A 15,317-nucleotide genomic window follows, 5' to 3' on the forward strand; every position below is an offset into this window, starting at 1 on the left:
TATTACAAGGTCGTCCCACGTGGGGCTCACAGCTTACATCCCTATTTTACAGATGAGGTAACCGAGGGACAGAGAAGTGAAGTGACTTGCCCAGAGTCACTCAGCTGATAAGTGGCGGAGCTGGGATTAGAACCCACGCCCTCTGACTCCCAAGCCCGGGCTCTTTCCACTGAGCCACACTGCTTCTCTTATTGTGTGCTTACTCTGGGCAGAGCACTGCACTAAATGCTCAGGAGAGTAAATTATCGCAGCTGGTAGGCGTGGTCCCTACCAACAAATCTGTACTCTCCCAAGAGTTTATGCAGTTTCCGCCCACCGTTATTGCTCAACAGATACCATTTATAGGGATTGCAGGGCATGCCTGATAGGCTGATTCCAATATCCTAAAAAGGTTGGCTCCAATATCCTAAGTGAGTTTCCGTAAATGTAAACATTCTTAAAACGCCTCGAACTCTCCAAATGGAGACTTGTGAAACTCCTTCGTGACCATATTAGGAAGCGTTGAGATGACTAGCCATTTTACGGCTTCATGACCACAGCTGAGGGGTGAGGAATTTTCCTGGGGGGAAGATAATGAGGTCATCGGGCTGGCTAGAGGTGACAAAACAGCTTCCAACTCCCTTTCCTGGGCATATCCACGCCTGTCCTAAAGACCACAGGAAAAATTGGAAGTCCGGATTCCACCTTGGACTCGATGCCAACCGTTCCAAGTCTCTGCATTTAAAAATGACACCGTTGTCTCGGTGAACTGAACGAAGGGATCAAAATTGGACCGCTTGGAAGCTAAGTCTCGGCCTCATCTTGGTGAATTTGGGCAAGTGGCAATCGGTGCGCTGTGGCTTTCCTGATCTGTGGGTTGAGCCCGGGACGCAAAGTTGCGTATCCTAGCCCATTATGGGCCGGAGCAAAACAACACACTTAAAGGGTACACGTTCTTTGAAGAGGGTGATGCTTCCTGTTCTTAATGCCCAAATAGCTTCATTTCGGGACATAAATAAATGATAAAAATAAGTGCATCGAACAATAAACGGCTGTCGGTAAAGAGAAGCTGCTCTTTGAGGACCGAGGTCAGCTACCCTTCTGCTAGGAACAAGGAATGACTCATCCTAAAATTTCCAAAGCCTCACAAAAGACATTTTTCCAGATCGAACTTTTCCCATAATTGGGCAGGTTGAAGAATTGACTCATAGGATTTATAGGTGAGAGAATGTTGATTCAAAGCCAGGGCTGACGTTACCTTTATTCACCAGAATTGCAGGCGGCATTAGGTGAATACTCCTGATTTACCATCTTATTTAAATTGTGAAATTATTCCATTAACTGCATGAGCGCAAGAAAAGATAATGCGACTGAACAGTCCGTCTTGTGTACGCTTAACCATCATCCGGTAGTTTAAAATATCGTATTTACAAAAATTGGGAATAGACAAAACCAGTCTGACATTCATACCAAATCAATATCAGAAAAATGGAATCTGAACAGAGATTTTACCATCTCTTGCTTCACAGCCAGTAATTAGAATATCTGGTGTTTTCAGGCTGGCTTTCAGCTCCTTGAGTGGGAAAAGCAGTGTGGCTCAGTGGAAAGAACCTGGGCTTGGGAGTCAGAGGTCATGGGTTCTAATTCCAGCTCTGCCACTTGTCAGCTGTGTGACTGTGGGCAAGTCACTTCACTTCTCTGTGCCTCAGTTACCTCATCTGGAAAATGGGGATTAACTATGAGCCTCACGTGGGACAACCTGATTACCCTGTATCTACCCCAGCGGTTAGAACAGTGCTCTGCATATAGTAAGCGCTCAATAAATGCTATTGAATGAATGAACCAATAGCAACATTATTATTATTATTGTATTTATTTTTATTGTGTACCAAATATCCTCTCCCAAGTGCTTCCTTAAGACAGTGCTCTGCACACAATAAGCACTCAATAAACGAATGAATAATTAAATACCATGCCTTGTTTTTTTCTCTCCTCACCAGTGATCCCTTCCTTGTGCTCTCTCCTCGGCCTATTTTTTTTAAATGGTATTTGTTAAGTGCTTACTATGTGATGGGCACTGTACTAAGCACTGATGTAATAATAATGGTATTTGTTAAATGCTTACTATGTGCCAAGCACCGTTCTAAGCCCTGGGGGGAGATACAAAGTATTCAGGTTGCCCCACGTGGGGCTCACAGTCTTAATCCCCATTTTACAGATGAGGTAACTGAGGTACAGAGAAGTGAAGTGACTTACCCAAGGTCACCCAGCAGGCCAGTGGCAGAGCTGAGATTAGAACTCAGGTCCTCTGACTCCCCGGCCTGTGCTCTTTCTATTAGGACAGGTTGCTTCCAAAACCTCCTGTAGCCCTTCTGTCCATGTCCATTTACCTCATTTACTATTTAAGCACTTTAAAATAATTGCAAACTATGGTATTTGTTATGTGTTTACTATGTGCCAAGCACTGTACTCAACATTGGGGACAATCCCCCGCTCATCTGGGACTCCCGGTCCTCCTATCTGTAAATTATTTTGGGTCAATCTTCCACTGTTAAATTGTAAACTTCCCCAGGGCAGAGATCTTGGCCTCTTTTGTACTCTCCCAAGTGCTTAGTTGAGGGGGATGGGAGATCAATCAATCAATCATATTTATTGAGCGCTTTCTATACGCGGAGCACTGCACTAAGCACCGGGGTAAGTAAAATAGCTGATTGAGTATCTTAAAGCCCCGGGTGAGCAATTTCTGCCTAAGGGCCTGTGGGTGGGGATAGTGTCTGTCTACCTCTCTGCTGTATCGTACTCTCCCAAGAGTTTAGGACAGTGCTCCACATACCACAAGCTCTCCATAAACGGCACCCACTGAGCGAGGCAGAGACGGACGGGCCCAGGAGCCGGAAGGTGTTCTCCTCCCGGTCCCACCATCTGTCTGCTGTGCGACCTTGGGCGAGTCACCTCCTCGTGGCTTCGAATCCCGGCTCCGCCACTTGTCAGCCGTGGGACTCTAAGTCACTTCACTTCTCTGTGCCTCAGTGACCTCATCTGTAAAATGGGGACTAAGACTGGGAGCCCCACGTGGGACAACCTGATGACCTTGTATCTACCCCAGCGCCTAGAACAGTGCTTGGCACAGAGTAAGCACTTAACAAATACCATTATTATTATTATTATTATTAATTTCCCTGGGCCCTCAGTTGCCTCATTTGTAAAATGGGGATGAAGACTGTGAGCCCCATGTGGGACAGGGACCGTGTCCTACCCAATTAGCTTGTATCTACCCCAGTGCTTGGTGGGGTAGATACAATAATACAACACCGATAATAACTTGATGTTATTAGCACCACTGAGCTAAGCGGCCAGCCCTACATATCTGTCATTTATTTATTTGTTCATTCATTCAGTCGTATTTATTGAGCACTTACTGTGTATCAGGGGAAGCAGCGTGGCTCAGTGGAAAGAGCCTGGGCTTTGGAGTCAGAGGTCATGGGTTTGACTCCCGGCTCTGCCACTTGGCAACTGTGTGACAGTGGGCAAGTCACTTCACTTCTCTGTGCCTCAGTTACCTCATCTGTAAAATGGGGATTAACTGTGAGCCTCAGGTGGGAAAACCTGATTCCCCTGTGTCTACCCCGGCGCTTAGAACAGTGCTCTGCACATATAGTGACTGTGGGCAAGTCACTTCACTTCTCTGTGCCTCAGTTACCTCATCTGTAAAATGGGGATTAAGACTGTGAGCCCCACATGGGACAACCTGATTCTCCTGTGTCTACCCCAGCGCTTAGAACAGTGCTCTGCACATAGTAAGTGCTTAACAAATACCAACATTATTATAGTAAGCACTTAACAAATACCAACATTATTATTATTATTATTCTCTGTGCCTCAGTTACCTCATCTGTAAAATGGGGATTAACTGTGAGCCTCACATGGAACATCCTGATTCCCCTATATCTGCCCCAGCGCTTAGAACAGTGCTCTGCGCATAGTAAGCGCTTAACAAATAGCAACATTAGTATTAATGTCTCCCCCGTTCTAGACTCTAAGCTCGCTCTAGGCAGGGGATGTGTCTGTTTCTTGTTGTGTTGAGCTCTCCCAAGCGTTTAGTACAGTGCTATGCACACAGTAAAGTGTTCAATAAATACGATTAAATGAACGAATAAAGGAATTTAGTGAGGGGATCGGGCCTGAAGCAAGCGCGCCCTCTGCTGGAACATTTAGGTGCAACTGAAAGATATGGCCTTACCCTGATCAATCAAACCATAGTATTTATAATAATAATAATAATAATAATAGCAATAATGTTGGTACTTGTTAAGCGCTTACTATGCGCCGAGCACTGTTCTAAGCGCTGGGGTAGATACAAGGTAATGAGGTTGTCCCAGGTGGGGCTCACAGTCTTCATCCCCATTTTACCGTTGAGGTAACTGAGTCACAGAGAATAATAATAATATTAATAATGTTGGTATTTGTTAAGCGCTTACTATGTGCAGAGCACTGTTCTAAGCGCTGGGGGAGATACAAGATAATCAGGTTGTCCCACGTGAGGCTCACAGTCTTCATCCCCATTTTACGGACGAGATACCTGAGGCACAGAGAAGTGAAGTGACTTGCCCACAGTCACACAGCTGACGAGTGGCAGAGCTAGGATTCGAACCCGTGCCCTCTGACTCCCAAGCCCGGGCTCTTTCCACTGAGCCACGCTGCTTCTCTAAGTTAAGTGGCGTGCCCAAGGACATACAGCAGTCACATGATGGAGCTGGAATTAGAACCCACGACTTCTGACTCCCAGGTCCCTGCTCTTTCCACTGAGCCACGCTGATGATGGCCTTTGATAAGCGCTTACTATGTGCCAAGCACTGTTCTAAGCGCTGGGGGGTTACAAAGTGATCAGGTTGTCCCACTTGGGGCTCACAGTCTTCATGCCTATTTTTACAGATGGGGTCACTGAGGCCCAGAGAAGTGAAGTGACTTGCCCAAAGTCACACAGCTGGAAGGCGGCGGAGCAGGGATTAGAACCCATGACCTCTGACTCCCAAGTCCGGACTCTTTCCACAGAGCCACACTGCCTTTAATGAACGTTTACTGGTGCAGAGCCTTGTACTAAGCGCTTGGGAGGCTACAATAGAGCAATACACCAGAGTTGGTAGACCTGTCCCTGGCTCACAACGACCTTATTGATCCATCGATCAATTGTTCGTCTTTGACGAGCGCTTACCATGTGCAGAGCACTGGTCTAAATCCATTCATTCATTCGATCATATTTATTGAGTGCTTCCTGTGTGCAGACCCCTGGGCTAAGCGCTTAGATTGGACAATTCGGCAGCAGATAGAGACAATCTCTGCCCAACAACGGGCTCACGTTCTGTAGCTCGGGGGTTAGAGTAATTGTCAGGTAAACCGGGAGTCGTGAGTTCGAATTTCACCACGACCCACATCGATCTAGATACTTTATTTTAGAGAAGCAGCGTGGCTCAGTGGAAGGAGCACGGGCTTAGGAGTCAGCGGTCATGGGTTCTAATCCCGACTCCACCTCCTGTCAGCTGTGTGATTTTGGGCAAGTCACTCATGCCTCAGTTCCCTCATCTGTAAAATGGGGATGAAGACTGTGAGCCTCACGTGGGACAACCCAATTACCCCGTATCTCCCCCAGTGCTTAGAATAGTGCTCAGCACATAGTAAGCGCTTAACAAGTACCCACGTTATTATAATTATTATTAAAAGGGGGAGACGTGCTTGGCAGAGTTCAACGTAATCAGCTTGGTAGGCACGATTCCTGCCTCCAAGGAGCAGTGTGGCCTAGGGGGTAGAGTATGGGGTCTGGGAGTCAGAAGGATCTCTGTTCCAATCTCTTGTTTGTCTGCGTGACACTCTGCTTCTCTGTGCCTCAGTTTCCTCATCTGTCAAATGGGGATTAAGACTGGGAGCCCCCTGAGGGATTGGGACTGTGTCCAACCTGATTACTTTCCCAGCACTTAGAACAGTGCCTGACGCGAGTAAGCGCTTAACAGGTACCATTAAAAAAAAGGGGTTACAGGCTGGGGGGAGACAGACATCGAAAAGGAGATGGGCAAGGGGTTGTTAGGAAGGCAGATGAGATCGAGGTACAGTAGGGAAGCAGCCGGGCCTGGGAGTCAGAAAAGGTCATGGGTTCTAATTCCGGCTCGGCCACTTGTCTGCTATATGACCCTGGGCGAGTCATTCCACTTCTCGGGGCCTCGGCTACCTCATCTGTAAAATGGGGTCTAAGACTGGGAGCCCATGTGGGTCAGGGACTGTGTCCGATCTGATTAGAAGCAGCGTGGCTTAGTGGAAAGAGCCCGGGCTTGGGAGTCAGAGGTCATGGGTTCTAATCTCAGCTCTGCCGCCTGTCAGCTGTGTGACCTTGGGCAAGTCGCTTCACTTCTCTGGGCCTCCGTTCCCTCATCTGGAAAATGGGGATGAAGACTGTGAGCCCCACGGGGAACAACCTGATCACCTTGTATCCCCCCCCAGCACTTAGAACAGAGCTTGGCACATAGTAAGCGCTTAACAAATACTAACATTATTATTATTATTACCTTCTATCTACCCCAGTACCTGGCACATCGTGAGCGCTTAACAGATACCGACATTATTATTACAGGAAGTAGGTTGGCACTGGAGGAGTGTAGGGGGTGGGCTACGTCATAGTAGGAATGTAGTGAGGTAAGATGGGAGGGGGGAGAGCCCACCAACTCGCTCAGAGCCGTTGGTAAAGAATTTCTGTTTGATGTGGAGGTGGATGGGCAACCGCTGGTGGTTCTTGAGATGGGGAGATGTAGACTGAACGTTTTATTAAGAAAAAGGATCCATGCAGCAGAGCGAAGCCCGGACTGGAGTGGGGAGAGACAGGAGGCAGAGAGGTCAGCCAATTACGGCCTATATTTAACCACATTTAGTCTCCTATATTTAACATCATTACCCACCCGAACCTGGAAACTCTTTGACTCGTTACCAGCAGAGAAAGTCTATTCATCGGGTCCGACTTGCACCTAATGATAAATTGTACATCCCAAGTGCTTAGTACAGTGCTCTGCACATAGTAAGCGCTCAATTAATACTATTGAATGAATGAATGAATAATAATGATAGTGATAATAACGACGATAATCATAATATCATTTGTTAAGAGCTTTTTGTGTTCCAAGCACTGTTCTAAGCACTGGGGTAGATACAAGATCTCAGATCAGACACAGTCTAAGAGGGAGGGAGACTCCCCATTTTATAGATGTAGAAACTGAGGGCCAGAGAAGTGAAGTGACCTGCCCAAGTAGCACAGTGGGTGCCCACTGATTAGGCAAGTGGTCTCGTGGGTCAAGCGCAGGCCTGGGAGTCAGAAGGACCTGGGTTCTATCCAAGGCTCTGCCACTTGTCTGCGTGGGGACCTGGGGCAAGTCACTTCACTTCTCTGGGCCTCAATTCCCTCATCTGTAAAATCTGTGAGCCCTATGTGGGACGTGGACTGTGTCCAACTTGATTTAACTTGTATCTCAGTGCTTAGTGCCTGGCACATAATAAGTGCTTAATAAAAGCCATAATTATCATTATTATTAATATTACCCCAGCACTTAGTACTGTGCCTGGAACGTAGTAAGCGCTTAATAAATGCATTAATAATAATTATGATTACCCCAGCACTTAGTACCATGCCTGGGACATAGTAAGCGCTTAATAAATACCATAATTAATATTATTATTACCTCAGTGCTTAGTACCATACCTGGTACATAGTAAGCACTTAATAAATACCATTTAAAAAAAGTGCAGCTGTGTAGGTCTCTCTCTGCCTACTTCTCTGTAAGAGTTTGTCTTCCAGACGTGCAGAGATTTGGACTTGACTCCATCGAGTAGCCGTGTTGATGCTGTAAATTCACCTGGCACCAGGGGAGGGTTACGCTGCTTTCACCAGACTCTTCTTTGCTTTCCCCATCCGGTCTCGATTTTTGGCTAGAGTTAAAAAAAAAAAGTGGAGATGCCAGGGATCGAACCCGGGGCCTTGTACATGCAAAGCACACGCTCTACCACTGAGCTACATCCCCCTTCGATGGGCAAATTCTTTAGCTGATAGGTTGGTGGGTCCTATAATGTCCTAATTTGGAAGCATAAGACTCATTAAATGCATCCCCAGCTTAGCTGAATTTTTATAATAGTAATAATAATAATAATGATAATTGGGGCATTTGTTAAGCACTTACTATGTGCCAGGAACTGTATTAAGCACTGGTGTGGATACAAGCTGATCGGGCTGGACACAGTCCCTGTCCCCCATGGGGCTCACAGTCTTAATCCTCATTTTACAGTTAAGGGAACTGAGGCCCAGAGAAGTGCAGTGAACTGCTTGAGTTCCCTTGGCAGACAAGAGGTGGAGCCGGGATTAGAACCTAGATCCTTCTGATCCCAGGCCTGTGCTCTAGCCGCTAGGCTGCAGTGCTTCTGAAGATTATCAAATGATAAAAATCTGCTTCTCTTTGTTGCTCCTCCCAGGGCTTAGGGGATGTTGTGTTGATGTGACTGCTGGGTGACCTCAGAAAAGCTGCTGTTTTTGTTAAATGCTTAGTCAAGCCCTCAGTACAGTGATCTGTGCTAAGTAAGCACTCAATAAATACAATTATTGATCGATTGATCTGTGTGCTGGGAAGCTGTGTGGCCTAAAAGAGAAAGCACAGGGCTGGGAGTCAGAAGAACCTGGATTCTAAACCTGGCTCCTCCATTTTTCTCCCGCGTGACCTTGGGCAAGTCATTCATTCATTCATTCAATAGTATTTATTGAGCGCTTACTATGTGCAGAGCACTGTACTAAGCGCTTGGAATGTACAAATCGGCAACAGATAGAGACAGTCCCTGCCCATTGACGGGCTTACAGTCTAACTGGGGGAGACAGACAGACAAATACAATAGCAATAAATAGAATCAAGGGGATGAGCATATCATTGAAACAATAGCAATAAATAGAATCAAGGTGTTGTCATCACTTCCCTTCTCTGGGTCTCATTTGCCCCCTCTGTAAAATGGGCATACGAATCACTCGTACCCACCTAAGCGATAATACGGTGCCTGGTGCATGGAAAGCGCTTTACAAAGACTATTTTTCGTCTCTTCTTGAAGTAGATACAATTCAGTCAGACACAGTCCCGGTCCCTCAGGAGGCTCACAGTCTAAGAGGGAGGAAGGACAGGTATTTAATCCCCATTGTACAGAGGAGGAAACAGAAGCCCAGTGAAGCGAATTACCCAGAGTCCCACGGCAATCAGTCGATCAGTCATATTTATTGAGCGCTTACCGTGTATAGAGCAATCATCCAGTCTATTGTATTTATTTATTCATTCGTTCAGTCGTATTTACTGAGCGCTTACTGTGCGCAGAGTACTGCCCTAAGTGCTTGGGAGAGTACCATGCAGCAATTAACAGACACATTCCCTGCCCACGAGCTCACAGTCTAGAGCGGGGGAGACAGACGTTAATGTAAATAAATAATTACAGAAACAGACTGTGAGACTGTTGTAGGCAGGGATTGTCTCTGTTGCCGAATTGTGCTTTCCAAGTGCTTAGTACAGTGCTCTGCACTCAGCAAGTGCTCAATAAATACGATTGAATGAATTCCCTGCCCTCAACGAGCTTACAATCTAGAGGTGAGCTTACAGTCTAGAGCACTGTACTCAGCCTTTGGGAGAGCACAAAATAACAGAATCGGTAGACACATCTCCTACCTACAACAGTAGCAGGCAGCCAGCGGAGCCGGCATTTGAACCCAGGTCTCTGGACTCCCGGTTCTTGGCTGCCCCCACTAAGCCAAGTTGCCTCTGTTGCGCCGCAGCTACTTTGTCTACCCAGCTGCTGAAAGGATCTCTTTTGCCTCGCCGAGTCCCATTCTGCTCTTCCTCTCCTCTGCCTCAGAAAAGCCCGGAAACATTTGTTTAATGGGACAGCTTTCTTCACCTACGGCACCAGATCCATCCATGGATCATTCGTATTTAGGGAACGTTTACTGTGGGCAGAGCACTGGACTAAACGCTGGGGAGAGGACCCTAGAACAGAGTTGATGGTCATGTTCACTGCCCATGAGGGGCCTCCGGGCTAGAGGGAAAGCTCGGCGTGGGCTGGCAGTGTGTCTGTTGATCGTTATATTGTACTCGCCCGAGAGTATAGTACAGTGCTCTGCTCACAATAAGCGCTCAATAGATAAATGCCATCAAATGATAATAATAATGTTGGTATTTAAGCGCTTACTATGTGCCCAGTGCCGTTCAAAGCGCTGGGGTAGATACGGGATGATCAGGTTGTCCCACGAGGGGCTCACAGTGATAAGCCCCATTTTCCAGAGGAGGGAACTGAGGCACCGAGAAGTGAAGTGAAGTGGTTTGCCCAAAGTCCCACAGCTGACAGGCGGCAGAACCCATGAACCCATGACCTCCGACTCCTAAACCCGGGCTCTCTCCACTGAGCCACGCTGAGCATTCATATAAATAAATTCCGGATAGATAGATAGATAGATAGATAGATAGATAGATAGATAGATAGATAGATAGATGCGAGTGGGGGTGTTGAAGGTAGGAAGTCCTTCAAGGGTATGGACCCAAGGGCACAGGAACTCAGAAGGGAGAGGGAGTAGGAGAGAGGAGGGCTTAGTTTTGGGTTGTTTTGGTATTTGTTAAGTGCTTACTATGTGCCGAGCACTGTTTTAAGCACTTACTATGTGCCAAGCACTGTTTTAAGTGCTGGGGTAGACACAGGGGAATCAGGTTGTCCCATGTGGGGCTCACAGTCTTAATCCCCATTTTACATTTGAGGTAACTGAGGCACCGAGAAGTTAAGTGATTTGCCCAAAGTCACACAGCTGGCAAGTAGCCGAGCCGGGATTCGAACCCATGACCTCTGACTCCAAAGCCCGTGCTCTTTCCACTGAGCCAGCTGGGGAAGGCTGGGGAAGGCCTCCTGGAGGAGGGGTGATTTCAGGAAGGTTTTAAAGGTGGTCTGCCGGACGTGAAGGGGGAGGGAATTCCGGGCCAGAGGGAGGAAGGAAGACCCAAGCCAGTCCCCGAGGCACGGGAAGCAGCTCAGATTTCCCATCCTCGAGCAGATGGGCCTCTCTCTCCTCCTCTTCCTTTTTCTGCTGGCATTTGCGGGTGCTTCGTATGGATGCAGATCTTTCCCGTTCTAAAAACAGCAAAACCTCCCACCCTCGGGCCGCACTATTTAAACAGCGCAACAGCCTGCTCCTTAGGCAGCCAGCTAGGCCGTTTGAGATCTGTCATCTCCACCTACTTCAAGGGCTCCACTTAGGAACCGAAACAGAAACAGAGAGGGTAGCGGGTCCTCCCGGCAGTTCCCCCGCAAACAAGGGAGACTGGCTGAATCTCTCCAAAGGGTGGGATTTGGATTTTCCAGGGAAAAGCTGGGCTCGGGAACTACAGCTCCCAGCTCAGGAGGGAAGCAGTGAGGCCTGGTGGAAAGAGCCTGGGCCTGGCAGTCAGAAGACCTGGGTTCTAGGCAGCGTGGCTTAGTGGAACGAGCCCGCCCTTGGGAGTCAGGGGTCGTGGGTTCTAATCCCGGCTCCGCCACCTGTCAGCTGTGTGACTTTGGGCAAATCACTTCACTTCTCTGGGCCTCAGTTACCTCATCTGGAAAAAAGGGATTCAGACTGTGAGCCCCATGTGGGACAACTTGATGACCTTGTATATACCCCTATGCTTAGAACAGTGCTTGGCACATAGTAAGCACCTAACAAATATCATTATTATTATTATTATTATTATTCTAATTCCAGCCCGGCCACTTGCCTCCTGCGTGACCTTGGGCAAGTCGCTTAACTTCTCTGGGCCTCGGTTTTCTCACCCGTTAAATGGGGGTCCAGCACCTGTCATCCTCCTTAGTCTGTGAGCCCCATGAGGGTCAGGGACTGTATCCTATGTGATTAATTGGATCTACCCTGGCGCTTAAAACAGAGCTTGACACATCGTGAACACTAAGCTTAACTAAAACTGTCGTTATAATTATTATTATCACCATCATTATTCTCGCTGTTAAAAATAGAAAAGCAGCGTGGCCTAGTGGAAAGAGCACAGGCCTGGGAGTCAGAGGATCTGGGTTCTAATCTCTGCTCTGCCATTATCCTACTGTGTGACCTTGGACACGTCTTATCCCTTCTCTAGAGAAACAGTGTGATTTAGTGGAAAGAGCCTGGGTTTGGGATTCAGAGGACATGGGTTCTACCCTGGCTTGGCCAGTTGTCTGCTCTGTGACCTTGGGCAAGCCACTTAACTTCTCTGTGCCTCAGGTGCCTCATCTGTAAAATGGCGATTAAGACTGTGAGTCCCAGGAGGGACAACCTGATTATTTTGTATCTACCAGCGAGGCTCAGTGGAAAGAGCCCGGGCTTTGGAGTCAGAGGTCATGGGTTCAAATCCCGGCTCTGCCACTTGGCAACTGTGTGACTGTGGGCAAGTCACTTAACTTCTCGGTGCCTCAGTGACCTCATCTGTAAAATGGGGATGAAGACTGTGAGCCTCACGTGGGACAACCTGATTACCCTGTATCTACCCCAGTGCTTAGAATAGTGCTCTGCACATAGTAAGCGCTTAACAAAAACCAACATTATTATTATTATTACCCAGCGCTTAGAACAGTGCTCGGCACATAGTAAGCACTTAATGTACACCATAATAATAATAGTAATAGTAGTTCTTATCATTATTATTCTGTGGGGCTCAGTTTCCTCATCTGTAAAATGGGGATTCAATACCTGACCTCCCTCCTACTTAGACTGTGAGCTCCAGGTGGGACAGACACTGCAACCAAGATGATTATTTTACAGCTATTCCAGCTCAGGGTACAGTGCTCGGTACATGGTAAGCACTTATTAAGTACTATTATTATTATCATATCATAGATACATTAGAAATTAAGTCAGCAATTCCTTAATCGAATGTGCATTGTTCTGATGAGTTCCAGGTCACCTTCTACTCTCCATCTCCACCCACTCCCTTGGAGAACTCCTTCGCTCGTTCACCCTCAGCCCCACAGCACTTTATGTAAATATGATTGATTTATTGAGTGATTGATTACAGAGTGTAAATCATTTGTTTATATTGATGTCTGTCTCTCCTGATAGACTGAAAGGTCTCCGCGGGCAGGGAACTCGTCTACCACCTCTAGGGTACTGGGACGGACGGATCACTGGTCTGAGAGAGGAATGGCAGGTTGTCAGCCGGTCGGTCAATAGCATTCATCAAGCGAAGCAACATTCATTCATTCAATAGTATTTATTGAGCGCTTACTATGTACAGAGCACTGTACTAAGCGCTTGGAATGTACAAATCAGTAACAGATAGAGACAGTCCCTGCCTTTTGACGGGCTTACAGTCTAATCGGGGGAGATGGACAGACAAGAACATGACCTTGTGGAAATAGCACCAGCCTGGGAGTCAGAGGGCCTGGGTTCTAATCTCGGCTCTGCCACTCGTCAGCTGCGTGACTTTGGCAGAGTCACTTCACTTCTCGGTGCCTCAGTTACCTCATCTGGAAAATGGGAATTAAGACTGTGAGCTCCAAGTGGTTCAACCTGTTTACTTTGTATCTCGCCCAGCGCTTAGAACAGAGCTTGGCACAGAGTAAGCACTTAACAAATACCAACATTATTATTATTATTATTCTAATCCTGGCTCTGCCACTGGTCTGCTCTGAGACCTTGGCCAAGTTACTTCACTTCTCTGTATCTCAGTTCCCTCATCTGCCTGAAGGGGAGCGTGGCTCAGTGGAAAGAGCCTGGGCTTGGGAGTCAGAGGTCATGGGTTTGAATTCCGGCTCTGCCACTTGTCAACTGTGTGATTGTGGGCAAGTCACTTAACTTCTCTGTGCCTCAGTTACCCCATCTGTAAAATGAGGATTAAGACTGTGAGCCTCACGTGGGACAACCTGATTACCCTTTATCTACCCCAGTGCTTAGAATAGTGCTCTGCACATAGTAAGTGCCTAACAAATACCAACATTATTATTATTATTATTATTATTGATACTTGTTCTCCCTCCTACAAAGAAAGACTGCGAGCCCCATGTGGGACCTGATTATCTTGTAGCTACATCAGTGCTCAGTACAGTGCTTGGCACATAGTAAGCGCTAAATACATACCATAATTATTATTAAGGGTTTTTCATGTTTTTCACATGGGAAGGGCTGTGGACTATAAGATCCTTGTGGACAGGCGACGTGCCTATCAACTTTCTTGCACTGTACTCTCCCCATCGCTCAGTACAGTGCTCTGCCCAGAGTAAGCACTCGGTAAATACCATTGATTGAGTGGTTGATTGGAAAAACTCTACCAAGTGCTGAGAAGATTGTGCAGACATTGGGAGCCCCCTGAACCACAAGGGCGCTCCCAATCTCAAAAGGGAATTGGGGGAAGGGAAGACAGATACGGATAGGAAAATGTCAACAATTAAGATGAATCCACACGACCAGAGAACAGGTGAAATTCAATAATTAACCCATATCGGTGGTGAACAACTGGGCGATGCCCAATCAGTGCATAGAGCATGGACCTAGTTGGAAGGAACTGGGTTCTAATCCTCCTCTGGCACTTGCCTGCAGTGTGACCTTGGGTAAACCGCTTCACTTTTCTGGATCTCAGTCATCTGTCAAATGGTAGAGAAGCAGCGTGGCTCAGTGGAAAGAGCATGGGCTTTGGAGTCAGAGGTCATGAGTTCGAATCCCAGCTCTGCCACTTGTCAGCTGTGTGACTGTGGGCAAGTCACTTCACTTCTCTGGGCCTCAGTTACCTCATCTGTAAAATGGGGATCAAGACTGTGAGCCCCACGTGGGACAACCTGATTCCCCTGTGTCTACCCCAGCGCTTAGAACAGTGCTCGGCACATAGTAAGCGCTTAAATACCAATACCAACATTAAATGGGCATTAAGACCCATGTGAGGCAGAGACTAGGTCCAACCTGATTAATTTATATCTACCGCATCATTTAATATAATGCCTGGCACATAGTAAGCGCTTAACAAATACCATTTGTTTGTTTGAGAACTTACTATGTGTGGAGTTAAATGCTTGGGAGAGTACAATACGACAGAATTAGCAGAGACATCAGTCAGTCAGTGGTATTTATTGAGCGCTTACTGTGTGCAGAGCACTGGAGTAAGCACTTGGGAGAGTCCAGTATAACAATAAACTGCTACATTCCCTGCCCACATGGAGCTTACAGTCTAGAGGGACCTTAACAGCTTCGAGTGTCTTGGACCAATCCAGGTAAACAGTCTCTGATAGGAAACTGCCACCACTCCACCAGTTGACGCGGCGGACAACGGAAGGGGATTGGATCT

The 15,317-nt window shown here is 47.1% G+C and overlaps 1 non-coding gene across 1 annotated transcript; it reads right to left on the reverse strand.

Annotated features, from left to right (window-relative positions):
* Positions 1-7,961: 7,961 nt before the first annotated feature.
* Positions 7,962-8,033, reverse strand: TRNAA-UGC. Its single transcript has one exon. It is a non-coding gene; the product is annotated as a tRNA-Ala (tRNA).
* Between the last annotated feature and the right edge of the window lie 7,284 nt (positions 8,034-15,317).

This window comes from Ornithorhynchus anatinus, chromosome 5 (assembly GCF_004115215.2).
Source record: "Ornithorhynchus anatinus isolate Pmale09 chromosome 5, mOrnAna1.pri.v4, whole genome shotgun sequence".
Taxonomy (NCBI): domain Eukaryota; kingdom Metazoa; phylum Chordata; class Mammalia; order Monotremata; family Ornithorhynchidae; genus Ornithorhynchus; species Ornithorhynchus anatinus.